Consider the following 27,687-nt stretch of genomic DNA (forward strand, 5'->3'; position numbering starts at 1 on the left):
GGCTGAATCTCACAAAAATGAATCTCATTCTTTCAGGCCTTTGCCTAAATCGTATTTTTTAGCAAGGTCTTACCCAAACTTCGGACCATGTAACATGTCCGTGTGCTCCTGTAGCATCTTGCCCTGTCTCTTTCCTTTTTGCAGATTATAAATTTGTTGAGGGTGAGAATACATCTATATCATTCGCCATTGTATCCCTAGTGCCCACAGCAGTTCCTGGCATACAAGTCCTCGATGATTATTTGTTGCATTAATGAAAGCATCTACAAACCATTATGCATTCAAGATAAGAGCACTGAATGCGTCATTAGAAGACGTAGCAGGCGTGGTGGAGATCGTGATAAGCTAAGCAGCAAGCCGGTGTGACAGCAAGACCTGGAAGCGGATCAGCAATGAGCCAAGATTTCAAAAAATGTTTAGTACGTTGGCCACATAAATAAATTCAAAATTCCACCAAAAAAGGAGGGCATAGCTTTCCTCTTCCTTGGAATTTTGTATCCAGTTCTGGGGAAAATGGCAAGCTGAAATTAATCCACAGGAGAGCTATCATGATCGTGGGGTCTGCGAACCATGAAAGATGTCTGAACACCTGCAACCGATGAAAACCCAAAACTAAGATTCGGAGAGACCTGTAAGCAGTGGTCACATATTTGAAGTGCTGACCTGGAAAGAAAGGATTACACTTTTTATTGCATGCGATTCTGGAGGGCAGAGAAAGGACCAATGCGTATAAATTACAAAGAGGTAAGTTTTGGCTTGATAGAAGAAAAAAAAATTCTAATAATTATAGCTATTTAAAAAAATGAAATGTGCTTATTCAGCCTTTGAAAGTGGTGTTAAAAATACTTAATGACAAAGGATGATAAAATCTGGTTCCAAAATATGGATGGTATGATTTTTTTTCAAAATAAAAGTATACACATGCACACACACGCGCACGCGCGCGCACACACACACACATCTGGGTACATAGATCAAAATGTTAATAGTGGTTATCATGTGATAGTACTATAGATATTTTGGATTTTTATTTCATGCTTTTCTTTCTTGTTTTCTAAAATTATTGCAGTGATGAAGGATTATTTTTCTAATGACAAAAAAAAATACTGTACAACAAAAATTGTTGTTTTGGAACATGGGGAGTTCCTTTTTGCTGAAGGTGTTTGAGAAAAGCTTGTATTTGTTTTTATAACTCTTAGGGCGTCAAAGGATAGCCCTTATTTAGAAAAGAAAACATACCTTAGCTCTACCAGCTTTTAAGTTGTCTTTAGGTTCTGAGAGTCTATTGCACAAAGTATTAATTATGGATAACTATTATAATTATTAATAATATATAACATGTGTAGACATTAATTATTATTATTAATTATTAATAAGAAGTCATAGACTCTCATATTTGTTAGAGAGCTCAGAAGTCATCTTTTCTAGCCAATACAGATGGAATTGAAGAACCTTTAGGCAATAAGTGCAGGTAGATGATTGCGTATGTCCAGGAACCTGTTGCCCATTCCAGCATGATCTACCCTTGTAGGTAAGAGACATGTCTGTCCTAAAAACACCCAGCCCAATGGTAGGTGAAGGAATTTAATATATTCCCAAGCGACAGAGGATGGCACATTCAAGTCTATGGCATTATTACTCCTCTCTGATCTTTCACAGTGAAAATAGAGAAGGGTTCTTCACTTTATTTATACAATATTGTTTCCTTGACTTGAGAATCTCATCTTTTTATAATTTTTATTTTTATTCATTCTTTTGAAAGAGAGAGAGAGCAGGAGAGGGGCAGAGGGAGAGAGAGAGAGAGAGAAAGAGAGAATCCTAAGCAGGCTCTATGCTCAGCTCTGAGCCTGACAAGGGGCTCAGTCTCACAACCGTGAGATCATGACCTGAGCCAAAATCTAGAGTTGGGTGCTTAACCAACTGAGCCATCCAGGTGCCCTGAAAATTTCATCTTTTATTGCTTCAAAGCACAGACTGATTTTTTTTTCCTTTTTTGTGTGTCTTGTGTACTGTCAGCAAATCTACTTTCTGTTTTTCGCTCTACTCAGGATGTCTGAACATTGTTACATAGAGTGATTTTAAGTAGAGACCTAAGCAGAACTCAAGACACCTAACTCTAAGGAAACCCTTGGGTAAAGTTTTAAAGTACAGGATACATTTTTCTTGAATACTGGAAGATGTCCAAATTCTCCTTGGGCATCCTCTTTCTGCTTCCCTCAGCGAGCCAGCGCCTTTCCAAAGTTTCTTCATTCTGCCACCTTAGAATCAAACTCCACTCTTTGGGAAGAGTTCCGAAATGTTTTCAAATCAGAGCCTACAGTAGAAAACCAATCAACTGATTCTGTAATTGTCTCATATAGGCCCTCCCCTGTGCAAGACCCCATGGAAGAAACGAAGTGATATAAGACAGATCCTATTCTTATGAGCAGACAACTGTGTCGGGAAAACAAACTCATGAATCATGAAATCACAAAGTAATATGTAGTAATTAACATTACAAACAGTAAATGCTATTGGTAAATACTACTTAAGTTCAGAAAATAAAATATAGTTATCTTGAAGCTGACAAATTTACAAGGTGATCAGATGAATGAGGAAGCCATTACATGGTGCACTAGAAAGGCTGGCAGAGGGGTGGTAGAGATTGCCGCCCCAGCAGAACTCCAGAAAACCACCAAACAGGCCTGGTGGAAGGGACCAGTCAGTGCCCTGTGCTACTTAAGGGCCATCAAAGTGTTGTCTGTGGACCAACACCCTCTAGACCACTCAGGAGCTTGTTAGAGATGCGGAATCGAGGCCCCTCCCCCAGAACTACTGAATTAAAATCTGTATTTTAACAAGATCCTTGGATGATCCACATGTGCACTAAAGTTTGAGAAGCTCAGGTCTAAACAATGGAGGTCTGCCTACTTTCTTCACACTGGAGCTCTGAGTATATAAAAATGGCTTGCTTTTTAACACAATTATTACTTTGTCACCTGTGATTGTCAGTTGCAAATTTAGCTCATTGTTTGCCTTTGTTTCTAATTTATTTCCCCTCAATATCTCCTATTCATCAAGGGAGGTGATTAAGAACGGCTGACGTATTTTCAGCTCCAACCCAGTATCCAGGGAACTACCCTATGTTCTACACTAGGGGGTGTGTGAGGACTGGGATTTGGAATCTTCTAGGCCACCTTCTCCTCAATGATTTTTATCAGCTACTGCCCCCTTGCTCCAGAATTGGTTTTCCAACGTCATTACTTGGAAGAATGAGAGCAGTTCCTACAAGCCTCCTCTCTACACTCACAAACCAGGCCATTTCCTCAACCATGGCTGCTTTGTCCACTCGCCACTATAGGCCCATTTGCTTGAGGGACACACATGCCACGATCTATCCACAAGGAGGGCCACCTCTGGAGCATCCTGTGTGGAACCAGGGACCAAGAGAAGGAGAGGCATTGCATTAAATACAAGAGCACATCAGAAGCCTTTCACTCAGTATTGCTGCTTTCTTTTCTGGTGGGTTTCTCATTTTATCCCCTTATGCAGCACTGGGTCTTTGACAGATCTCCTCTTCAGATGCCATGTCAGAAGGCCATTAGAAGTCTTTCATCATCTAATTAAAAAAAAAAAAAAACATTAGAATTCTGTTCTTTCATTTAAAGATATTAAGAGACCCACAGACAGAGAGCACTAAGTGATGTGTGGATGAGGAATCCAGAGTCCTCTCTGGATTCCCCACTAAGTTACTCACTCAACCTTTGGCCTGGAACATAAGTAGAAAATTTAACATTTCATTTCTTTAGGAAGTCTTTCCTTTTCCACAGTGGAACCCAATACTCTCCCTTTGGTTGTGTTCTAGAGAAGGTCTAGTAAAGCCAATTTACTCTGGGTCCACAAAGTTTGTCATTGCTCATCCACAGTGCCCTTGGCATCTTGGCAGGATGCAACTCATAAATGCATTTTGGAAATTGCTATAAATTTCCAGTGGTATAAGGGTCTTCCGCCTCCAAAAGCCTTTGTTCTGGTAGGATGCTTTAAACAATCTCGCTGCATTTATTCCTAATAGGGCTCTATTTCAAATTTCAAAACTTGTGACTATTTGTATCAGTGTCCAACCCCACACTTTAACAAATTGGAGCCCACTCCAAAGTAAAATTAAAACGGTTTCAAAGACTGACAGAAAAACATTTTTTTTTTTGGCAGGGAATAACGGGAAGCCAGAAGGAATAGAGGAGAAATCCAGTGGAGAGTGTAAAGCAGTGAGAGACCTTTTCCATATGTGTGGCCATTAAAGAAATTATTACGATTCCTTATGTTGCATATGTAGAACACAGCTCTATCTCATAATAAAAATAGTCTCCTTTTTTTTTTTTGCCATTCCTGCAGATATTACCAAAGAATTTGTCCTATAAAAGAGAAATAATATGATGAAGCAACCATATAGAACATAAGAAGTAGGGCCCAGGGCTATACAGTACACCCAGCCGACACCCAGTAATTTCAAGTGGATCACAACACTTGACTTAAATATGCCTGTGACACAGAGTGGGTTTCTTCTGCATAAATTCAGAAATTCAGAACTGGCTTCCTCAGGCTCCTTGTCATAAATATGTAAAATATTTCACGCCACAGTCCCATGGGTCCTAAAACACTCGATCCTCAGTGCTGTTTTATGTGAAAGTGTTTCCCCTTACATACCAGCCCCCTCAGCAAGAGAACATGGCATCTCCAGAATCTCCTGGTTATATTCTAATCAGATGACTAAACAGCCATTCTGTTGACCTTTCCTCCCATTACCTTTGCTTTCATTTCATGACGTCATGTGTTGACCTCAAATGGAGAAAGAAGTTAGATGAAGTACCATTATATACTGTGTACTCATCCCCAAACCTTTTCTGCCCTTTACTCCCAGAAGAACACGGTCGTTGCCCAGTTAACTTCCGTTTAGGCTGGATACTCCTCAAGTCTTCCTCTAGTGAAGAGAATCTGGCTGTCCGGATGAGCCAAGGACTGAAGCAAACACTCCTTTAGCTCATTCATTTCCTCAGGAGTTTAGATATTTTTTTTTAGTTGGGAAATTCTCTAATTACCATAAATACAAATATTAGTGGGGTTGCATATGCTGTATCAGGCACACAAGAGCCAAGTGCCTATAGGTACTGGGTCTCACCAATAACCATTTTTTTTTCATGGTGATAGTTTCTGTTTCTTTAAGTCAGCAAGTAGAAAAGGAACCATCCCATTTGCATTTAAAAAAAAAGTCTAGTGTCCAGTTTTGTATGACCAAGAAGAGAAGGAAAACCATTCTAAGCTGGGGAGCAATGGTAGCAGAAACAGAGAAAGGAAACCAGAGGACTGGGTTCAGAGAAGTGTGAAGAAAGTTATCAGACCCACACAAAGCTACATGTGGCAGTGGCAGGGGGAAATCTTTCTGGATGGGTGGGTAGGACAGTGTAGAGAGTGCCCTGAGAGCTAGATGAAAGGTCATGGTCATAGTGACATAGGCAGTTGGGAACCATGTCGTGACTTTGAGTAGAGTTGAAGCCTGCTGACAAAGGGTAAGTTTAGGCATGCAGATTGGATTGGAGCCACAGATGTCTACAGTGAAACTCAGTGTCTTTTCAAAGTCCTTTTGGTTAAAAGTATCATAAAGCCAGAGAAGTCAGCCTAATCATTAAATAGGAATTTTTTATAAAGATGCAAAGTCATCTTCAGAACCCAATAGAAGGAAGTGTATCCAGGCCTCTTTTCACTCTGCTATCCTCTGTATATTTGCAATTTTCTTTTCCCCCACAGACCAGCTTGTTCTGCTTCTCTCTGCAGATGACCACCTTGGCTCCCAAATGCATGTCTGAGCCAAACTCAGATAATTCCGACGAGAAAGAATATAATTGTGCACCTTGGGTCAGTAGGTGCTCTGATGGAATCCATGATCAAAGTGGAGGGTACTCAGTGACTAAATGGTTACCTGAGTTGATCTTGTGGAGAGGAGGATGATTCCTATAGAAATGTAGTTACATCATGGCCTTGGCAGGGACTCTGAAAAGTGTTTACAATGACTGGCCAGAAGCCTGCTGGTGTATTTCAATCTTACTTGGTGTCAGTAAAAATGAAAAAAAATTTATATATAAATATAGGAAATTTTTGTCTTATTCCTGTAACAGGGCCAGTTTAGGACACATGGATTGTCAGCCACAGGTGCAGCATCAGCATAAGGTGGTCTGGGCAAAGCTGAACAGGGAAGAGGCATTTACACAAGACTGCCTGAGATGTTGTGCACCGTGCTGGGGTCGGAAGAATTCAAAGACCTATAGAGATTTTCTACTTAGAATAACCCAGAAGATCACATGTGTGCTGGCTTTTTCCTTTAATGTGGAGATGAGTGTGGGGTTCTTAGAGAGCTAAGCAAGACCTGACAATTCCCAAAACATGGGAGGAAGAGTTTGCCCTCAGTACATTCACAGTATTATTAATCACTTCCCCAGATAGTTACTAAGGTCCTAGTCTGTGCCCTATTGTAGTGTTGAGTTTGGGGCTATCAAGACAAAGAGGCTATCCCTAGGCTGTGCTGGGGAAACTGGGCCCAGCATTGCAGGAAGTCCCCTCTGGGGTTCTGAAGGGAACTTGATGCCAGGAAGTTTCTAGTCTCCTCTCAGCTTCCTTTCCACAGCTCAAAGGAGCACGTGCTCCTTCCACCCTCCTCTTCTGCCTGCCAGAATTTCCAGATTTGTTCTGTTTTGCAGTTGCATCAAGCCACACTCAATTCCAATCCTAGCAGAAGGCATAAATTAACATTTTATTATGTGTACTTATTAGGGTCTCTTAAAGTAGACATGCAAATGTAAGGCTCCCATAGTAAATTACAGCATACCCAGATTAACTGAAAATAAGCCAGGTTGTCCTGGCCAAGCCCTTGGAAAGCAACACCTCGCTGAGCTATCCTGGGATAGACACTCACCTCAGCTTCTGCCCCCAGTTGTTTACCCTGGCAGTTGGCCATTTCCGGCTCCGTTTGGCACCCCAGACCTCTCTGTCCAGCTGCCATTGGCTCATATGACTCCTGGTTGACTTTCATTTACAAGGAACCAATTTCACAAGCAGCTGTAGGTGAGCCTTTTATAGGCCTCTGGCGAGTGAGCGAGAGGCCTCGGGGCCTTCTCCTTCAAGCAGCTGGACAAATACATCTGCCTTGGCCTTCCACAGGGACCAGGCTATTTTGAGGCTGCCCTTGATTGGCTCTTCTTATTACTGTGCCTTTAATTCTAGCTTATAGCTCTTAAAACCTTATATAACAGGAACTTCAAGCTAGATGGAGTTTGATTTGATTTAACTTGGCTCTAGTGGAGGAATTAGTAAAACCAAAAGTGAGAACTACTTGATATACCACTCATAGTTCTACCAGGGTGACTTTTAAGCTACTCTAAGGTATTTCTTTCCTAAATGCTGATTTGCTCATACATTTTTGTGCATTCACTGGGGAGACGTGGACTGGGGAAGAAGAAAAGAAACTTTTCGATGGCCCCTTGACTTTTTGAGATTCTCTTTTGTATCCCTTGTATTTGATATTATAAACATCTGCCTTCTTGTGAGCCTATGCGGGCAGTCCCACCCAGCAGTGAGAGAAGGCAGTAAAGGAACCGAAGACTAGAGGCTTCCATAGCTCCTCCACAGGCGTTGGCCATTGATTGGAAATCCTGGTTCTAACCTCAAACGTGAGAGAGTTGGACTCCAGTGGCAGCCTAAGCAATTGCAGGGTGTAATGTTGGAGCCTCCTCACCTTGGAGGTTATGCCCAAAGCCACCTTCTGCGGGTCCTGTGTAGTGAGGGTGTCTAGAATTGCCCCCCGATTCCTGCCCCCTGCTTCCAGGTGAAGACTGTATGAACCCCCCCACCCCCCACAACCCCTGTGGTTCTCATGAAGTGAACGTGCTCTTTCCAAGTGCTCAAGGACACTGCTGTCCACAGGAGTGCCAGTCGGCAGGTCCTGGTTTTCCCCTGTCATGTTGCTCTGCTTGATTTTTACTTCCAAGCAGATGTCTCTGAACCTCCCTCCTCCCTTCTCCCACCTCTACTCCAGCTTTTCCACTTCCTTTCTGTCCTGATTTCACTCAGTTTTTCCTAACATCTCATTCACTTCACCTCTCTGCTCTGTAGAGAGCTATGAGCGGTTCTTACCTTCCCCCAGTGGCATTTAAAGTGTTTCTTAGTGCAAAACATCCTATTCATTGCCATAGAAACAGGAAGCTCAGTGTGGAAGAAAAAGAAAAAAAGAAGTCTGGGAGTCTGAGCTTTGCAATTCTGTTATTTTGCCCAAATCCATAAATGGCAACGTGCTGGGAGGCATGCAAAAGCCTGCTCACCGCTGGGACAAGAGAAGTCAGGGCCTCCCATTCTAGGAAACTGGGCACATGTTTTAAACGCTGGTTTAAGCCCAGAGAGAGCCAGCTTAGGCAGCAAAGATCTCTGCTTTTCCCTCCTATCGGAGCTCCCAGCTGAGTCGAGAAAAGTCAGACCAACCTGCATTCTATGATCATGTCTGTGTCTCAGGAGCTGCGGCACCCAGGACATTTGCTGGACCCCTCGCAGCCTTCCCAACTGTAGAACAAACATCCCCACAGCCTTCAGGTCAGGATCACATGAACGAGCATGCAGCCTCTTTGCTCCCCTCGATGGACTCACCATTTCCTCATCACACCCTTGGACAGCACTGAGTTTAGATGATCTGTACATCGGGCCATCTCTCAGATATAAAACCAGAAGAACTTCACATTCACATTGTTCCTAAAATAAAGTCAACAAGCCACAGTTTCCCTCGATAGGCAGTAAAATGTGTTTAATGTTTACATCTTCATGAAGAATCTTCAAACCATTGATTTCAAAGATGTATCTTCAGCTTACCCTCAACTCTGCCCTTTTCTTCTGGGTCCTCAAGCACGCAGGGCCATTATTTCTAAGCTGACAATGGGCCAGCTGACTGCATAGACTGGAGCTTCAAGCTCAGGACGTGAAGTTTGCTGGTTCAGTCTCTATGGAGCAGTGAGTTTCTCAGAGGCAATCTATATTCCATTTCCAGAAGTGCACCCTACTTTCAAGCAACTGCCTGTGATCTGGCTGTGTTTTCTCAGATTCTGTATCTGTCTAGTTGGTATCCATTAATCACAAGCTGAACTAGGGGCCAAAGCTGTTTATATCTCCCCTGTGATCCAGCTTTTGCAGGGGCACAAAAATCATATTAGAGACTCTCCAGCCAGTTCTGAGCCCATACCCCAGCCACCTCTCTTGATTAATGCTCACTCACCAAACCAATGTTCCCTCTGCTCTAAATCACCCAGACCCAGGTACAAGGTAACTAGACACCACCCTTATAGCCGAAAGCCTCTGGATATCATTCAACCCAGCCAATCCTAAGCCGTTGGCCCTGCCCTGCTCTGCCCTGCCCCTCCCACGGAAAGCACAAGAAAGGCTCTGGGCTATCCTTTCCCCTGGATCCTACATCTGACTCCTGATCAAACCTGGTACTTTCCCATGTGGCCCTGCATGACATGGCATGTCCCCTCCACTTGGAAACTGTAAGCAATGAAAATCTTTCAATAGCATTAGCCTCTCTGTGCCATCACCCGATCACCTTTATAAGTTAAGACCCAGGCAGAAATCAACTTTGCCCACACCGGTTTTTTCAGCTACAAGAATATCCTGGTAAGGAGATGTAACTGTCTCATCGCATATACGTCACAGCTGTGGAAGGACCGGCCCGAGGCCTGTTTATTGGTGCCAGTTCAGCAGCATCTTCATCTATAAATAGAGTGACCATATGTCTCACTGTGCCTTGTAGAGTCCGAGTTTGTCCACCAACCTGGGCAATTAATAGGGCCCTCGTTCACTCCCAGAGCAATCCTAGTTTAGAATGTATATCATACAGTTACCCTAATACAAAGCACCAAAAATTAGCCACCCATTAAATAGGTAAATGTCTTTGTTAGAGAGGACTAATTGCAATGTAAACACTTAGTCCCACATTTCCACTTGAGGAAAAGGTCTAAATGAACGTTGCAGACTTTCTAATAATATAAGTGTTTGTCTTCACATAATATGCAAGAAGTTAAAGAGGAAAAACCAGCTGCATGAAGTATATACACAAAGCAAAGAGACGAATCATGATTACTCCGAGGTTTCACTCGTGAGACCTGAGCGAGATAGTGGTACCGTCCGCCATGTCTGAAAAGTTGGATAGGGATAGGAGTCACTATGCGCCAGCCAATTGTGCTGCCTTCTCCATGTGTTGTTTTTATTTATTTTTTAGGGTTTATTTATTTATTTTTGAGAGCGAGCGAGAGAGAGACAGAAAGAGAGTGAGTGGGGGAGGGGTAGAGAGAGGGAGAGACAAAATCCCAAGCAGGCTCTGTGCTGTCAGCAGCAGAGCCCCACACAGGGCTCAAACCCACAAACCATGAGATCGTGACCTGAGCCAAGATCCAAAGTTGGATGCTTAACTGACCGAGCCACCCAGGCACCCCTCTCCATGTGTTTTAATGTTTAGTACCTGAGACGAGATGTAGGCACTCAATCATCCCACAATATATTTTGTCTCTAATAAGTTCTGGAATTTGTTCTAAATGCCAGGGATACAATTAGAACCAGCTTCAGTTTCTATCCTCAAGAAGCTTATTCTATAAAGGGAAAAGTTAGCATACAGAAGTATTGCAAAAGGTGTGAGGACAAGCTATTACAAGTCCATTTAAGAGAAGCACTTACCCTAGTCCTGGGAGCTATAAGTCACTTTTCAGTTTAAATTTGGAGTGCGTTGCGGGGAGTGTGTGGGGAGTGCGTTGTGGGGAGAGAGGAGAGTGAATTATAAGACCCTTGTAGTAGCTGAACTGAACCGATGATTGTAGAGCCCATTGGAAGGTTCCAGAAGCAAAAGGCCAGTATCCGAGGGTATTGGAACACCAGTCTAGGGGGACAGTCTAATATCGAGCATCCCAATAAACAGGATATAATGACACCTGAAGCTATGAAGGTCTGGCCACAAGTCTTAGCATTTTTTGACATTGAGAAATGAGGAATGTTCAGTCCCTAAGCAACCTACATTATTCCTTAGGCTCTAGGACTGGTGCTGATAGCTGCCCTTAAGATCATCAGCCTCAGTTCCGTGGAGGGAAAGGATCAGCTGTGTCACAGGGACCACTTCTTTGCCATTCTCCCAGGGATGTCTGTCGAAGGCCATTTATAATCAAGCCCTAAAAATCTATGACACGCAGCTGCACTGTGATGGCATATACACGTCAATGAGAAAAATTCATGATTTAGGAATGCATCTGAACTATGTTTTGCTTCTCCACACCCTAGTCAGATGCAGGGTTGTTTTGGTCCTCTACAGAGTTATAAATAAAGAGCCGGCTCTAAAGATTTGCTGAAGCAAACCCGAGGCTGGAGGAGCAATCCTTCTTAATTGACCTGACTTGCACAATGTTTTTGGCATATGGTCTTGCTCTCCCCAGGCAAAGAGAACTCCTATAAAAAGAAATACATAATATTGGCCCTAGCATTATTTTGGAGTCCTGGAATGTCAGACACAGAAGGAACATTAGAGATCTTTCTGCCCTACACTTTTATCTTAAAGCTGAAGATGCCAGACATTGTAGAGCCATTTAATGGAAGTCCTCAGCTGGGATTCTTTTTTATTTCAGGAGCAAACACAATTAGATTCAACACCTTGGCAACCGGAATTCTGTTATATTGCTGAGGTATAGGTAGTGATCTCTATTGTATGATTAGTACACTTAGACTATTCTGTACCTCAAAGCATTCAATGCCTCAAAATATAGCCCCCGGGATCTCCAGGGCCCATCATGAGGCATATCATTAGTGTTGCCTACTTGGGATCCCTTCTCCTACCCATTATCAAATTTCCTTCTTATGCTCTCTGTTATCAGAGCTATGGCAGATAAGAACTGGTCTGATAAACTTATTCATCCCGAGATACTCACGTATGATAATATTCTTTTTTTTTTTTTTCAGTTTATCTATTTATTTTGAGAGAGAGAGACTGCGAGCAGGGGAGGGGCAGAAAGAGAGGGAGAGAGAGAATCCCAAGCAGGCTCCGCACTGTCAGCACAGAGCTCCGTATGGGGCTCAAACTCACGAACTGTGAGATCACTACCAGAGCGGAAATCAGAAGTCAGACGCTTCACTGACTGAGCCACCCAGGTGCCTCACATCTGATAATACTCTAATGAGAGTAAATTCATAAAATATTTACCTACTGAATCACATTTAAAAAACTAGAAGCCAGGATTTTTTAGTGTGAAGAGCCAGGCATTGCGCTGACCATTTTAAATATATCAGCTCATTTAGTCATGACAACTCTACAAAATATCACATTATTCCTATTCTTTGGATGAGGAAAGTCAGGTTAGGACTGGTTACTCAATGTCATATTATTAGTAAGTGGCAGTAATGGGATTTGAACCCAGGCTATTTGAATTCAAAGTCTACGTACTTTATCACAGTATCTGCAATGAAGCAGCTACTCCATGAATTGTGAGGACTACAAACAATAAAACAATGACAATGGCATGTCTGCTATCGTGCATTTCCCCAAGGCACAAATTATGACCCTTTCGATTATGACAAATTCAAGTCCCTTTCATTAGCCTTTGTGTTGAGAGTTTAACTAAACTACTCTCCATAAGGCTGCGGCCTTGGCATCCATTTGGTGTGGCCAAGTGGCCTGCGGGGGCCCTGGACTGATACAAGCCCCTCATGCAAGCACGTGCCCCAGACAATAGCTCTCAGAGTCACAGATAAATACAAATTCCTGATGTGACTCCCCACACCACGCTGGTGATGTTCTCCCCCACCTCCCAGGGCCATCCCCTTGTGCATCCCTTAGATAAGACCCCCATGAAGCTCCTTTTGGTTTGAATAGACCAGATAAGCCTTAGCCTGGGAACCCCAAAGCACTCTATTCCGGGACCCTCACAAAGGCGTGAACCTCAGGTCCTGCCTTGCTCTCTGCCTGCACCCCGCCTTGGCCTCCCACTGTGGTCCCTGGAGGCATGCCATGTAGCTCCTCTAGGACCTGTGGGTGAGAAACTTCTCTCTTTCAATTCCCTTGTGGGTTTTGTTGAACCTGCGGCTCACCATCCAACACCCCAGGGCACTGCTTAACAAATGTTCATTCGACAAAGTCACAGCCCCTCTGCTCCCACTTTCTCAGAAGCTTCCTGGACTCTCCATTCACTGGTTGAATACTGATTATTTGGGTAGAGAGTTCAGTAGATACCAGCGGCCGGTAAAGACCTCTTTGACTCAAATCTGCCTCCACTTTTCCGAGAAGAAGTGCAACATCTGCTTCCATCTTCCCTGCCCTGTTTGTAGTTGGATCATCTTCATGACTGTCATTACTGATCTGTTTCCTCCCTTGGGATTCTGCTCGTATGCCACAGGCCCCTGGAAACAGTGTCTGTCACAGCAAAGGGCTGTGAGCTGGCCCTAAGCCACACCGGCAACCCCATCGCCCCTTGAGCTTCCCCTTTCCTCACTCCTAGCTCTACTCTGCTAGTTAACTTCTTCACCTGCAGCCTGAGAATTTGTGCTGTGCAAAGGAGCACAGGACAAATCCCGGAACACACTACACATTTGACTTTCATGAAGAGAACAGTAACCTCTAGGCCCGGATGTGCTCAACGTCCGAGAAGGGTCCCATTGCATCAGCCTCCCCGAGAGGCTCAGCCACTCTGGCACCACCACACACGGCCATACTGCCTGTTGTGGTGGGGGGTGGGGGGGTTACCATCTCTACCCATCTCTGGAGCTTCTGCAGCTGCCTACATTTCTTTAATCCAATCAAAGCTACACTGTCCTGTTTCTTTTCTCATCATGATGAGATTGCCAGAAGCAAGATATTCGTGCTTTCTGGCAAACCCATCCCTCTCAAGAAAGACCATCTCTGAGGCTGCCTAGCTTTCCTTACCTGTCTAGACTGTCCAGGGACTGTCTCAGGTAAGACCCCACTCCTTGGTACTTTCCCATATCATTCACACTCTCTCAGTCTTTCTAAAATCCTTGGGGGCAATTCAGTGTCCTTGATAATATCTTGATTGTGAAGGAAAGCCTCACTTCCCACCATGTAATAGAAGGGAATGGTGCATAAAGGCCGAGCTCTATCCACAACACTCAACCAAGGACCTACTCTCTTGTTTTCTCGAATAAGCCACCTCTAAACCCTCTCTAGGAAAGACAACACTTAGAAGTTCCCTGTGCAATTTTTGCCGAAATTATAATTCCATTTTTTCTTCGAAGGTAGGCAGAATTACCACCACCACCACCACCACTCCACACACAGAGATGTTCACATTCTAATTCTAGAAACCTATGGATAAGATTATCTTACCTGGCAAAAAGAACCTTGTGGGTGTGATTCAGTTAAGCATCTTGAGATGGGGAGAATTGATGAGACTATCCATGTGTATCCAGTCTAATCACATGGGGTTTTTTAACAACAGAGAACCTTTCCCAGCTGTGATCAAAGAACAATAGGGTAATAGAGATGAGACATTGCTAGCTTTTAAGATTGGGAGCAAAAAAGCTGCAAGTGAAGGAATGCAACCTCCACAAGCTGGAAAAGCCAAGAAAACAAATTCTCCCTTAGACCTTCCAGAAGGAGCACAGACCTTCAGACATCTTGATTTTACCCCCAATGAGACCTGGGTTGGCCTTCTGACCTCCAGAAGTGTAAGGTAATAAAGTTGTAGTGTTTTAAGCTACTAAGTTTGTGGTAACTGGTTATGGCAGCAATAGAAACCTAATATAGGCTGAAAAAAGAGTAACAGGCAATTCAAAGCCTTTGTCTTCTCAGAGTCCATTAGACTAGACATTAGCAAATGACTCCCTCTCAACTGGCACTTATCTTTCAATAAGCAACTGTTACAACAACTATGAAAAATACCAAATAAATTTCAAGAAAGAAAGAAAAAATGTACAATGTCATCATTATCCAGGCTACTGAGGAATGTATATTGCTATGGATAGAAAAAGGCATGGACTGGTATATGTTAACTCCTGAGATCATTTTCAATGGAAAGTGATAAACTTAACATGAAAGTTCATTTTTTTATTACAAAGTACATGAGTACATTACAGAGTTAGGAATTTTGTTTGTGAGGTTCTGAAAGACACAAAATGGCGCTGAAGAATTTTTGAGATTGTCTGGAGTCAGGGCATCTTGGATGATCTCAACTCGCTATTGAACCTGAAAACTTGTTCACAGACCCCTGAGAACTCCATATCATGGTGTTCAGAAATTGTGTAAAGTCCAATCACCAAACTCTTCCAGGAGAGAGAATGTGACTCAGTGCTATCCCAGTATGTAATGAAGCTTCACCAAACTGGGTCAAGAGCATTTAAAGCAAGTGTCAAGGTAACTGATGCTTCCTCTTATCATTAGTGTTTCATTTTATATCCTTTTTCAAACACTAAAAAAGTGATTTTTCAGGGGTGTCTGGGTGTCTCAGTCAGTTAAGCGTCAGACTCTTGATTTTGGCTCAGGTCATGATCTCACAGTTCATGGGATTAAGCCCCATGTCGGGTTCCATGCTATCAGTAGAGCCTGCTTGGGATTCTCTCTCTCCCTGTCTTTTTTGCCCCTCCTGTGCTTGTTCTCTCTCCCTCTCTCTCTCTCTCTCCAAATAAATGATAAACTTAAAAACAAATAATTAAACAAATAATTAATAAATAAGCCATTTTCCCTTCTTCCCTGCCTCCAGCCTTGAATACGGCTTTAAAAAGTTTCATATTCCCTCTTACTATTTACTTTTATTTATAAAATTGTGAAAAATTGAGTCAATAAAAATTCCTGCCATTTACTGAGTAACTACTATGTGCTAAGCACCTGACATTCACTGTCTCATTTAATCTCTTAACTAAGGGTTATTATTCCTATTGATTGGAAGGTGAAACCAAGACTCGGGAAATTCAAGTAACATGCCCAAACTCACAGAGGAGAGAGGTGGCAAAAGTCAGAGCACCTTCCTTCCTTAGTCAGAGGCCTTTTAGTTTCATATATTATTCTCCATGTTTCTTGAATGTGAAATATTCACATTAAATGGATCAGTAACTGGCAAGTCCAGTGTTAGGTCATGAGTCCATTTCCCCAACCCAGGTTAGGGGTTCCCCAGAGCAGCACACAAAGAGGCTTCCGTCTACAGGATGGACAAACACAGAATTAATAAAGTTTTCCTTGTTTCTCAGTGTGGCTTCTGTCACTCTGTGATTACCTTTCTTTTGTGAGGGTTCCTCCTTAGAACCCTAGAAGGGTAGAAATACCTACATGACTTGAAGGTACCTATCACAATTGAGGGTCACAATTAACTCACCATTTCTATCAGGTAAGAGAACAATGTTGTTTGGTTACTAAGATAGAACACCTCATTCTTTACTTTGTTGCTTTAGTTTTATTGAAATAATACCATTTCAATAAATATTCAAAAACTATCTTATTTATTGAATTTCAAAAAAACTATTTTGTTGGGATAGTTTTAAAGAAATAGTATGCTGATGCCATGTAAATTGAACAACTTATTCAGTCAAGAGAGATAGCCCCCAGATACTCCCTCTCCTACCATTTACCCTCCACTCTGCATCAAAACAGTCATTGCATAGGGGTTTTCTACAGCAATGATTGCTGGAGAATAATTCCTAACTCATTCTCCTTTCTGAGCTTTCCTTTAGCTGTCTTACTTCTGCTCCTTCTGTGATTTCAGAAACCATTTTTAATTTCCTCAATTTGCTGTAGAGTTGCCATGATGTTATGATATCCTTGTGAATCACATTACAAGCCCTGGAGCCCTTTCAGATGGGTAGATTTACACAAAGAATTGGTAATAATAGTATGATTGCATCGGCTGCTATAGAAATGACCAAGCATAAAGTAAAGGGAATTGGTTTCTTTCTGTTTCCATTCACTAAGGAGCCAACTTTGGCCAATTTGTATGGTAATAAATATCTGTAACAGTTTACCACTTATACCAGTATATAATTAATATAATACAATTGTTCTTCAATCTGTCTATGGCAGTAGATAAAAGAAACAGGAGAAGTGATGAGAAAAAACTGACTTTTTTTTTTAGGATCATATTTACAGGCTCAGAAGAATCACAAAGACCATGTGCAACATACCTATAGTTGGATCAAAATAGAAGAGTAATGGCTTGTGAGGAAGTAAGTCACTTCTTGTGGAGGTTATCCTAATGCAAGGAATAAAAAAGAAAGCAATTGATCTGGGATCTGGCCTTTGGTTTTCTGATTTAGGGTTCAGGGGTAGAAGTAAGAAAACCTGCATTCTATTCCTGTACTTGGTACTCACTTCCCCAGGGTCTTTTAGGGATACAAATAATGAAACAGCAGGGGATTGTAAGCAGGAAGACACAAACATCCTTCTAAAACATTGGACAAGATTGGGATGTTCTACAAACTAACAGAGAGTGAAATTCAGGAAAGATGATATTGGCAAACAAAAATCTTTATGCGAACTCAATATCAAAAAATCTAGCTACCTATAATTTGCCTCAAAAATGCCTGAAGTGAAATGTAAGAACTATAAACAAGACTGATGAAAACTAAATTGTAGAATTTGCAGGTGCTGGTCTAGGTGCAATCAGACCTCAAACACATTCAGATTTAATATCAAATTTCTTGATGCAAAATATTCCCCAAGGGAAGATGAGAAAACCTTAGTATATTAAAATAAAAAATATTGTCTTTATTATAAGGGCAAATGATACTTGCACATATAGAATCTTATTGGAAGTTATTATTTTCCCCAAATATCAGGGTTTCTAATGTCTATCTCAGGGTAATGATTTTGCTCTCATTTCTAAAGTTTACCAAAAACATTACAAATTATCTTGAATGGGCTGTAGGGTGGGAAGATGAAGGCAAGATACTATTATTTTTTTCAGGTATTGACCAAGAAATAGACAAAGATATGTTGAGTGATATTTTCAAGATCATATGTTAGACTTTTACTTCTAGCTAAGATAAAGTAGTTTGCACTAGACCAATTATTCTGGGAAGAACAAATAGAAAACTCAGATAAAATGTAAAGAAAAACAGCAATAACAACAGCTGTCTGACTGAAGGCATTGGAAAATGACTGAAGCAACCAGGAATTGAAGGGCCAAGATCAAGAAGAGTCAAAAAAAGGGAACCACAGAGAGCTGAGATGATGTTCTTCAAACAGCTTTTCACCTCAAGGCAATTGCTAGTTTTTGGCTTGGAATTAGAGGCTAACAATCTACCCAGAGAGCTGTGGCTGATAAGCAGAGAAACAAAGTTTCTGGAAATCTCACAAGGGTGCAGACAAAAAAGGGGGAAAAAAAAAAATTGAGAGCAAAGGGGAGGTTGGGAGATTGACTGGCCAAAGTATCCAAAACTTGAAGTAACAGAATCCTGAAGAGAAGGAAAGCATGGAGAAGCACATTAGATACTCATTTTCTCCCACAGGCATATGCTAAATCCCTAAACTGCTAAGGACAAGAAGCGAGGCAGGAAATCACAGAAAATCAGAGGAGTTTTGGCCTACTCACAGAGTTGAAGAGACAAAAATAGGAGAATACAACCTGACAAGGAGAAGCCCAAGTCAATACTCTATGCTCAGGAGGGACTCCTGGGAGCCATACCATGGTTGAGGAGCTAACCAGAAGTATATGTAACTTTCCAGACTTCAACCCAGCCTCAAATCTGTTCAGTTGCTAACTGAATCAAAGTGATCAGCTTCTTCCCTGAATACATATGAAAAGAGAGGGTAAGCCCCCTCAAAGGAAGAGAGTGCCTCCACAGTCTTTCACATAGAATATATAGCATTCAATCAAAAATTATGGCCCTATCAAGGAAAAGAACCAAGAGGAAAAAAACAGGTAATATAAACAGACCCACAAATACTACTGTTATTAAAGTTATTATACTTGAATGTTTAAGGATATGATTAATGTGACAAATTAAGAAAATATAACTCAAATATAGTCCAACATGAATATATTATCGATAAAACATAAGTTAAAGATGGAAAATTTTTACTTCTCTGGTTTTCTACTGGTATTTTAGAAAGAATTAAATGAAAATTATAGAGTAGAAAAATAAAATACTTGAAATTAAATACCCAACACATAAACTGCAATTTAACAGCAGTTGGGACTCAGCAGCTATGTGGATTAGTGAAGGAAAATAGGGAAGTAGAAAATCCACTTCCATCTTTCTGTATGGAAAATACAGAAAGAAATATGTGATAGATAATCTTACGGGTAAAAATGGCCAGGCCATCCGGCCCAGATATTTGATCAAGCATTATTCTGGATGTTTATAAGAGGGTGGTTTTTTGTAGATGAGAATAACATTTAAATTACAGAACTTTGAATAAAGCAGTTTGCCTGACATAACATCAGTGGGCCCCATTCAATCAGTTAAGGAAGGCAAAGACTGACCTCCCCTCAGCAAGAAGGAATTCTGCTGGTGGATGGCTTTCAGACTTGAACTACGATGTCAGTGCTCTTCCTTGGGTCTCCAGCATGCTGGCTGGTTTACTCTGCAGATATTGGACTTGCCAGGCTCCATAATTGGATGAGCCAATTTCTTGAAACAAATCTGTCCATATATCTATGCATGTTGCATTGGTTCTGATTCTCTGTGAAAGTTGACTAATTTAGAACATGAGAGACACAGAGGCACAGGAGAAAGGTTTAAAATGTGTAATTAAAATGCCAGAGGTAAGGAGAGAGTGATAAATGGGGGAAAAGACAATTCACAAAAGCTCCTGGCATACACATATATATTTTATAACAAATTAGTTATTACATTAAATATAAAGGGATTAAACATTCCTATTAAGGGGCAAAGATTGTCCAATTGAATTTTTAGAAATTTATGTACAGGGACTGATCTACAAAAAAAAAAAATGAGCTCTGTTGTCAGTCAACTCTATTTTCTATGACAATATTTCTTCAGTCTTCCTTAGCTTGTATAAGAATCTTCTAAGAGTCTTGTTAAAACACAAGTTCCTGGGAAACATCCTCTAGAGGGTTGAGGATTCGAAGCGTGATCATTTGCATTTCTGTGAGCTTCCAGCTTCCAGGTCATGCCGTTGCTACTACTCTTTAAATGCTAAAACCATTTTGTGCAGCTATTATCTACATGATGATAAATGTAGATTCACAGAGGCTGTGGTCAAGATCTGACCCTTCTCTTTCTTATGAGCTCATATGAGAGGTGAAGTCAGAAGAACAGATAGGCCCACGTTTTGAGTTTGGGTTGGACCTCAATCTGCGTTATTGTTTTGCAAAGAAATAGCACATGGATACAACCACTTCATCTTTTCCACAAAGAAAATAAGACTCTCCTAGTCAGCTACACCAATCTCTATATTAATAGGGAGCTCTCACAGTGCAAGATGAAATTATGATCTCATTTCACTAAAAATTCTGCTGATACCACTATTAAGCCAAAATGGCACCAACCATTATCTTCATGCTTAAAAATGCACCAATGCATAACCAATCATTTCATGTATGTTTTATCTCCTCATCTAAATTATACACTATATGAGGGAAGGAGTCATCTCTGCCATTTTTTTTTTGTTTTTTTGGTATCTTCCCAAACATTAAGCACAACGATCTCCTTCAATGAATTATGAAGACTAAGAGGCAAGGCAATCACTAGGAATTAGCATGGAGTTGACCTAAGTTTGCCTTCTACCCTACCCAGCGTTCCCATGTATCTTATTCATCACCCCTCACCAGCAACACCCACCTGACTCATAGCAACGCACTCAGGACTTCCACTGTGGCTGATGGAAGCCTCATGCTACCAAAACCTGAGTAGGAAATCATTAATTAACCTCCTACATTTACAACTATTCAGAGAGCATACCAAAAGGACGGTACACTCCCTGCCATCCCCATGTGGCAGCAACATTCAACAGTGAGAGTCCAGACACTCCAGCTCCCGAGTACAGCAGACAAACCAGAGAGAGTTGCTGTCGGAAGGTCAAACCCCTTCAAATTATATTTGTAAGTGACCATCTAGCTGGTTCCTGGCAGGCCAGACAGCCTTTTCCTGACTTCAACTCAGTCAGTCCAGGCCTAACTGAAACCAAGCCTCCGAGACTGTTTTTTGTTGGCTCGAAGCTGGTTGCTTTGTTTCATTGTTGTCTTTATGGGTGCCAGGCACTGTGGTGGACACTTATGACTAACACCTCACTTATTTGAATGATACCGGTTATCAATGGTTTCATCAGGTAAATGGCACATATCATAAACAAATGATAAAGCAAGATTAATGTGAAAGTTCTGAAAGAAACAGTCTTAAGATGGATTTCAATTTTATTTCCAGAGCATGGCATGAAAGTCAAACCCTTTTCTTTTTTTTTTTTTTTTTTTTAGCAAGAGAAGGGAGATTACATGCCTCTTCATTTAGGGTTAGAAGGATCCCAGAAATATTAAACTAACTTATAAGATTCAACAAGCTTTTCTCCTTAAAGTTAAGTATGTCTGCTTTAAGAAAATGGATATCTGACCCCAGGTAATATTTTATTTTTTGGAACCCTGCTGAATTGGGAGTAAGCATTCTTTCAGGCCAAAGAAAGTCCTGTGAGATCTTTCTTGAGACAAGTATATTGGTTGAGAGCTAAACAGCTGTCCCTCAAGTAAGCATTTAGAGTTATGGAGATATCCAGGAGAACCAGGGGAAATGAGGAGAAATGCTACTTTTCATTTCTAGTTATAAAGCACGTATGACTTGTTTGTGTAACTTGTTTTTATAAGCCTATCTGGAATATAGGGGACTTACGGGATAGTACTTCCAATAGGCAGTGAATACTTCGTATAAATATGGACCTCCTCCTTCTCAAAAATAAGTAACCCCAGTTGTTTCTATCCTGCTTCCTCACAGGTCTCTCTCCAAGACCCTGTTCCCAGATTCCTGGTCATGAAGTCACTACCTGTGGGATATCACCTGCTACAAGGTGTTAACCCTCCAGACCACTGAGTACCTGGCAGTCACCAAACCTGATTGACCATTCACTGCCTGGCTGTCCTTAGAAGGAGGCACAATGCACTCCCAAGACCTGTATCTTTCCATGCCCTACCAACGAATGCATAGCATTTCCAAGTTTTTATCACTGCTAGTCTGTCTCACTGTATCTACTACCTCTTAAGCCTGAAACATCAAACTCAGTGTGCATGTGTATATGTGTGCATGTGTGCGTGCATTTGTACTCAGAGAATAATACAGTAGAAAAGACCTGAACTAATTAGTGCATATACTTTCGACCTTCCTCTTTATATCCTGCGGATTCCGTGGAATCACTTCAAGGTTAGGGGAGGAGATGAGGAAACCCAAGGGGCTTCAGGTCCTCCCACAGCCCCACAATCAGTACAGCTTCCTGACAATCAGATTTATATATTGACTTTTATAGTAAGCATGCTTTTGAGGAAAGGGTACTCTCACTGTAAAAAGGCGGGTAGTGTTGAAAACCAGATATTTACTTCAATCCCCTTTGTTCTACAGAAGAGTGAATCAAGAAGAAATGAAGGTTGTCCCACAATCACATAGCTATTTAGCTAGAGTTGGAAGTACAGCTGAGGTCGCTTGATTCCCAAGTGTGCGTTTTCTATGTACCATCCAGCAGGGAGAAAGGGGGAAAAAAAACATACTGTGTGCTTATTGCATGTGTTAGTGATCAGGATATGTCTTGATGACAATCTAGGGTTTAAGTGGCAAACAAAAATGTGGGAGTGGAATGTCCCATTCTATAATGTGTCCCAAACACATTTCAGGAAAATCAGAGAGTAAGCAAAGGGTTGAAGTCCTGGGCTAAGGGAGATTCTTTCTAGACATGTTTGGTAAGCCACAGCCTACGTCTCATAGCATAAAGAAGCTGCACGAATCCTAAAGAGCCCTGAAAGGAAGTTCCCCACTGGGAACATAATGAAGATGCACCGTATAAACTAGCAGTGTTTGGAGTTTTCTGCATCTCGGTTATTTGTTAGGAGTGTCCATAGGATTGTGGCAAGGCTTATGAACAGAACGTCAGCTTTATCTTATCAATATCATTCTAGTGAAGAAAGCTGCCAAAGTCCAGTGGAAGGGTCTTACTAATCAGAATCTTTGTATATCCAGCCTTGCAGAATCAAACCGTGAAGGGTTCTCCTGAGTTTTAGATTTTTATTTTGTTGGCAATCATGGATACATATTAGAATCACCTAGGGAGTCTTAACTATACTGATGCCCAGGCTCAACCCAGAAGAATTAAGAATTTCTGTAGGTAAGCCTAACATTACTTTTTTTTAAATTTTGTTAATGTTTATTTATTTTTGAGAGAGAGAGACAGAGACAGAGACAGAGTGTGAGTAGGGGAGGGGCAGAGAGAGGGAGACACAGAATCCGAAGCAGGGTCCAGGTTCTGAGCTGTCAGCACAGAGCCTGATGAGGGACTTGAACTCACGAACTGTGAGATCGTGACATGAGCTGAGATCAGACACCTCACTGACTGAGCCACCCAGGCGCCCTGTTATTTTTTAATGTCCCCGTGCCTTTAATATACCACCAAGGTCAAGAGCTACAAAGTCAGAGGGTTCAAAAGAACCCAAAAGGTGAAAGAAGAGGAATGAGAGGTAATGAGAAGTTACTATGCCCGAATGAGCCAAAATGACCCGCTGTCCAAGCAAATCTCCAGGCTGAGTGACCTGTGTCACTTAACAGAACCCTGCTAGGAATATGTGGCTACCATGTCACCACCCCGGATGTCTCACTGTCCCAGTGCATCTCCCTCTCGGGGTAAACCTACCTCTAGAACTCTGCCTATGGCACCACTACCCAATCCTCACTCACCACTCCTGCTTCCACTTCCAGCAGATACTACCTTTACCTCCCGTCTACCAAAAACAGCCAAACCTCTCATTCAGAAGACACATATGTTTCTCCACCACGGGTAAACAAGAGAACTTTACCACACACTACCGGTTTTTATGAGGCCCCAAGAGAATCCTTCTCACAGCTTGTGTCCACCTATAAGGGGAACGGAGACCCTCCTGGGAACAGATCTTCCTTCTTGACTGAATCCATGTTTAACTCTTGCATTTTCCAAAGATACGGCTGCTCGCAATAGCTGCAATGGCCAAAAGAAACTCACCACACCTCTGCTGGCCCCGGCGAATGTTTAAGTGCTGCCGGCCCTGTAAATAATATCGAATCTTCGATATCCCTGGTTCCTCTGAGTTAACAGGAGCTTACTGAGGACCTGCTCCGTGTGGGTGGGGCGCTTGCGGAATTAGAGTTTGTCAGAGGCAAGTGGGACAATGGGATGATACTAATTCCAGGAGTCAGGAATGATGAAGTCTGGTCCCAGCTTCATCAATCATGTGCATGGGACTAAGGGCAAGGGTCTATTTCCACATTCGTACAACAGAATGATCTCCAAGGAAAGCACAATGGGAAAGGGAGGGTTTGGCATTTCTGCAGCTAGAAGTCCGAATAGGAAAACAACTGGAGCACAAAGGAAATGACGGGTTTCCCTTGCTGTCCAGAAGTGGAGCATTCCTATGAAACTTTTCCCAAGTTGAAACGGCAGAAAGCAAAGAAAGTAATTACCATTAACTCCCATAGAAACAATTTTGAGCATTCTCAGGCCCCAAACACAACCTTTCTTAGACTTTTCAGATACCTTAGGCCACATCTTGTTAACGGACACGCAAAGTAAATTGAGATGAAGCACAGATGGTCACAGACACGGTTCGAAGCTATGGCGGCTTGATGCTGAGGTGTTGAGTGCAGTTTCAGGGGAGGGGGCTTGGAAGCGCCATTCTCACTGCCCTGGGCACGCTGCCTCTGAAACAGCTCTCTGCAAAACAGGCGCTGAACGTTCTTTTGGCTTTTCGCCTTTTTTTTGTAAAAGCAAAAATCCTCTTTGGATTTCTTTCGGTTAGCAGAAACGGGTCCTATCAGTTCTCTTGTAAAAGTGAGTGGTGTAACGCGAGCTTTTGGGAAGTGGGGGGACACCTGTTTTTGAGAAGAGTCACGGGACAACATATGCAAAACTTGAAAAGCACCCTCTTCGATGCCTTAAAAATGAATAAAGTAGACGATTGTGATCAATATGAACAATAATATCAGAAATTCCAAAAAAAGAGAGAAATGAATAAAGTGATAGCTATATTAAAGGGGTGGTATATCAAACAAGAATTGAGGGCTCTGAAGAAACGGCGATTAATATTTGGATCGCTCATTGCACGTGGAAGAATTGAAGGTCCCCACTTCCTGAACACGCAGACCCTTTGTTCTCCATATGCTGTGTCTCTGTTCCATGCACCCGCTTCTCATCAAAAGTATTCAGAGTGCCCAAATCTTGGAGAACTGGGATGGTTTTGCATCTAACAATTTCCAACTTGGATCCTCTGGGAAACGAAATTCTAAAGGGAGATTTAGTCCAACTGGAGCCCCCACAGGGAAAGCTTGCGGGACGCCAGCTTCGGCTTTTCAGAGCACCCTCGGTAATGCTGAGAACGGCAGGCAACCATCGAGAGGAGACAAAGAGCCAAATGTGTTTCACAGATACATCCACCCTGTGAACGTGCCAGTGAATGTCTGGAGATGTCCCTGACAGCACGGCCTGCTCCATCACGGACCCGAGGAAGCCCAATCACTTGAGAGAGCTAAAACTGGCCAGAGAGGAGGCCGACACACATCCTTCGTGCCCCGCGCCGTTCTGACAGGGAAAACCCACAGCGTGTCCTCATCCAGAAGGTCTTTTCCTCTGCGGGTATCTGGGGATCTGCGGGCTGGGAGCTTCCTAGGAGGAACAGAAGGACGGGTCTGTGCATGTTCACACATCTCATTTCATTCATTCACACTTCAAAAGGCTCCAGATTCTGTTAAAATTTTAGCTCCCTCTTATTCTCAGTCCATTTTTGAAGCTGGCACCAGTATGCCTGCGTTCCAGGTATAATATATAGCTCCCCGCCGCCTCCCACTTCCAAGCCTTGTTACCAAGAATGCCACTCACATTTTCCTCCTTTCAACACAAACATGATGCTTTTCATGCTTCCCTTTGCAAATGATGGATGGAAGCTGAGCTAAATATGGAGACAGGGGCTACAGACACATCTTGTTCCTATTAAACGTTCTACTTCTGTGTCATTCCCCTCCTCGGCTTTCACATTAACTCGCTTCCTTCCCGGTATCCAAAGAGTAGGTGCCTGTGATTGCAGTCCTGGAAGTGAAGAGCTAGACTCCATATTCTAGACCTATCTTTAGGTGTAAAGAGTGTCTCTATCTGTAAATTCTTTTTTTTTTTTTTTTTTTAGGATGGAGTAAATCACCTGTCACTTCTGTGGTCTAAGATAAACACGCTCCTTGAAATTTGGGACACCTGGGGGTTTTTTGTCGACCGATGAGACGAAGTGGGTTGTGAAAACGGCACTTCTGAAACACCAAGGTTTAAAATTCTTCTTTAACGTTCAACAAGCTAACCGTGAGATTTTGTAAAAACCCACGAATAGTGACAAAAAGTTGAGCCTAGGCTTTGGAGATGAGCACAACCAGCTTGGTCTCCTGTTTCTGCCTCTCACTGCCCGGTGACCCTCGTGTATACTTAGAATGCCTCAGTTTCCCAGTCAGGGTTCCCACATCGCATCTGAGTGTCATGTCTCTTTAATCTCCTTTAATGTAAGACAACTGCCTTGTACTTTTAAAAAATTCATTGCTGTTGTCTGTCTTGACATTGACCTTTTTGAGTAATTCGGGACAATTGTTTTGGAGAATGTCCTACATTCTGAATTTGTACTATTATGTCCTCATGATTAAATTCATATTTAAAATGCTTGGCGGGGCGCCTGGGTCGCTCAGTCAGTTAAGTGTCCGACTTTAGCTCAGGTCGTGATCTCACGGCTGGTGAGTTTGAACCCCTCGCCGGGCTCTGTGCTCTCAGTGCAGAGCCCGCTCTGGATGTTCTGTCTCCCTCTCTCTTTACCCCTCCGGCCCTCTTTCTCTCTCTCAAAAATAAATAAACATTAATTTTTATTTTAATGCCTGGCAAGAATACTTCAAACTTGATGTATCCTTCTCATTGCATCTTGCCAAATGGCAAATAATAGTCCCGTTACTACGAATACCAAGTTGATTACTTGTTTAAGGTAATTTCTGTCAGAGCTCTTTATTCCAAAGAAACTTCTCTTTGTAATTAATAAATAATATTTGGTGAAGTAAAAATTTTAAACTGTATGAATATTTAGTTCCTCAAAAAAATTTCGCCCAGTGGTTTTAGCATCCATTAATTATTCTTCCATGAAACATTTATTCACTTATCATTTATTTATTTAGGTTTGCAAAACGGCAAATTTTTTTTTTAATTTTTTTTAACGTTTATTTATTTTTGAGACAGAAAGAGACAGAGCATGAACAGGGGAGGGTCAGAGAGAGAGGGAGACACAGAATCTGAAACAGGCCCTAGGCTCTGAGCTGTCAGCACAGAGCCCGACGCGGGGCTCAAACTCGGGGACCTCGAGATCGTGACCTGGGCCGAAGTCGGAGGCTTAACCTACTGAGCCACCCAGGCGCCCCACAGCAAATTTTTTAAGCCTGTCATTTCTTCTTCGTGTACTCGTTGGCATTCTGTTATAAAAAACAACTTTCTTTTTTGTTGTTTCTTCTCCT

General features: G+C 42.1%; 1 long non-coding RNA gene across 2 annotated transcripts; it reads left to right on the forward strand.

Moving 5' to 3' along the window:
* The first annotated feature begins 286 nt into the window (after positions 1–286).
* Positions 287–27,452, forward strand: LOC131514974 (uncharacterized). 2 transcript variants are annotated; one of them, XR_009263367.1, is made up of 4 exons: positions 287–744; positions 15,257–15,406; positions 17,115–17,205; positions 26,340–27,452. It is a non-coding gene; the product is annotated as an uncharacterized LOC131514974 (long non-coding RNA). The 2 variants fall into 2 exon arrangements; XR_009263366.1 differs by lacking the exon at positions 26,340–27,452 and having other exon boundaries at positions 290–744; positions 17,115–17,263.
* Positions 27,453–27,687: the final 235 nt, after the last annotated feature.

The sequence above is a fragment of the Neofelis nebulosa genome, chromosome 6, assembly GCF_028018385.1.
Source record: "Neofelis nebulosa isolate mNeoNeb1 chromosome 6, mNeoNeb1.pri, whole genome shotgun sequence".
Classification (NCBI taxonomy): Eukaryota; Metazoa; Chordata; class Mammalia; order Carnivora; family Felidae; genus Neofelis; species Neofelis nebulosa.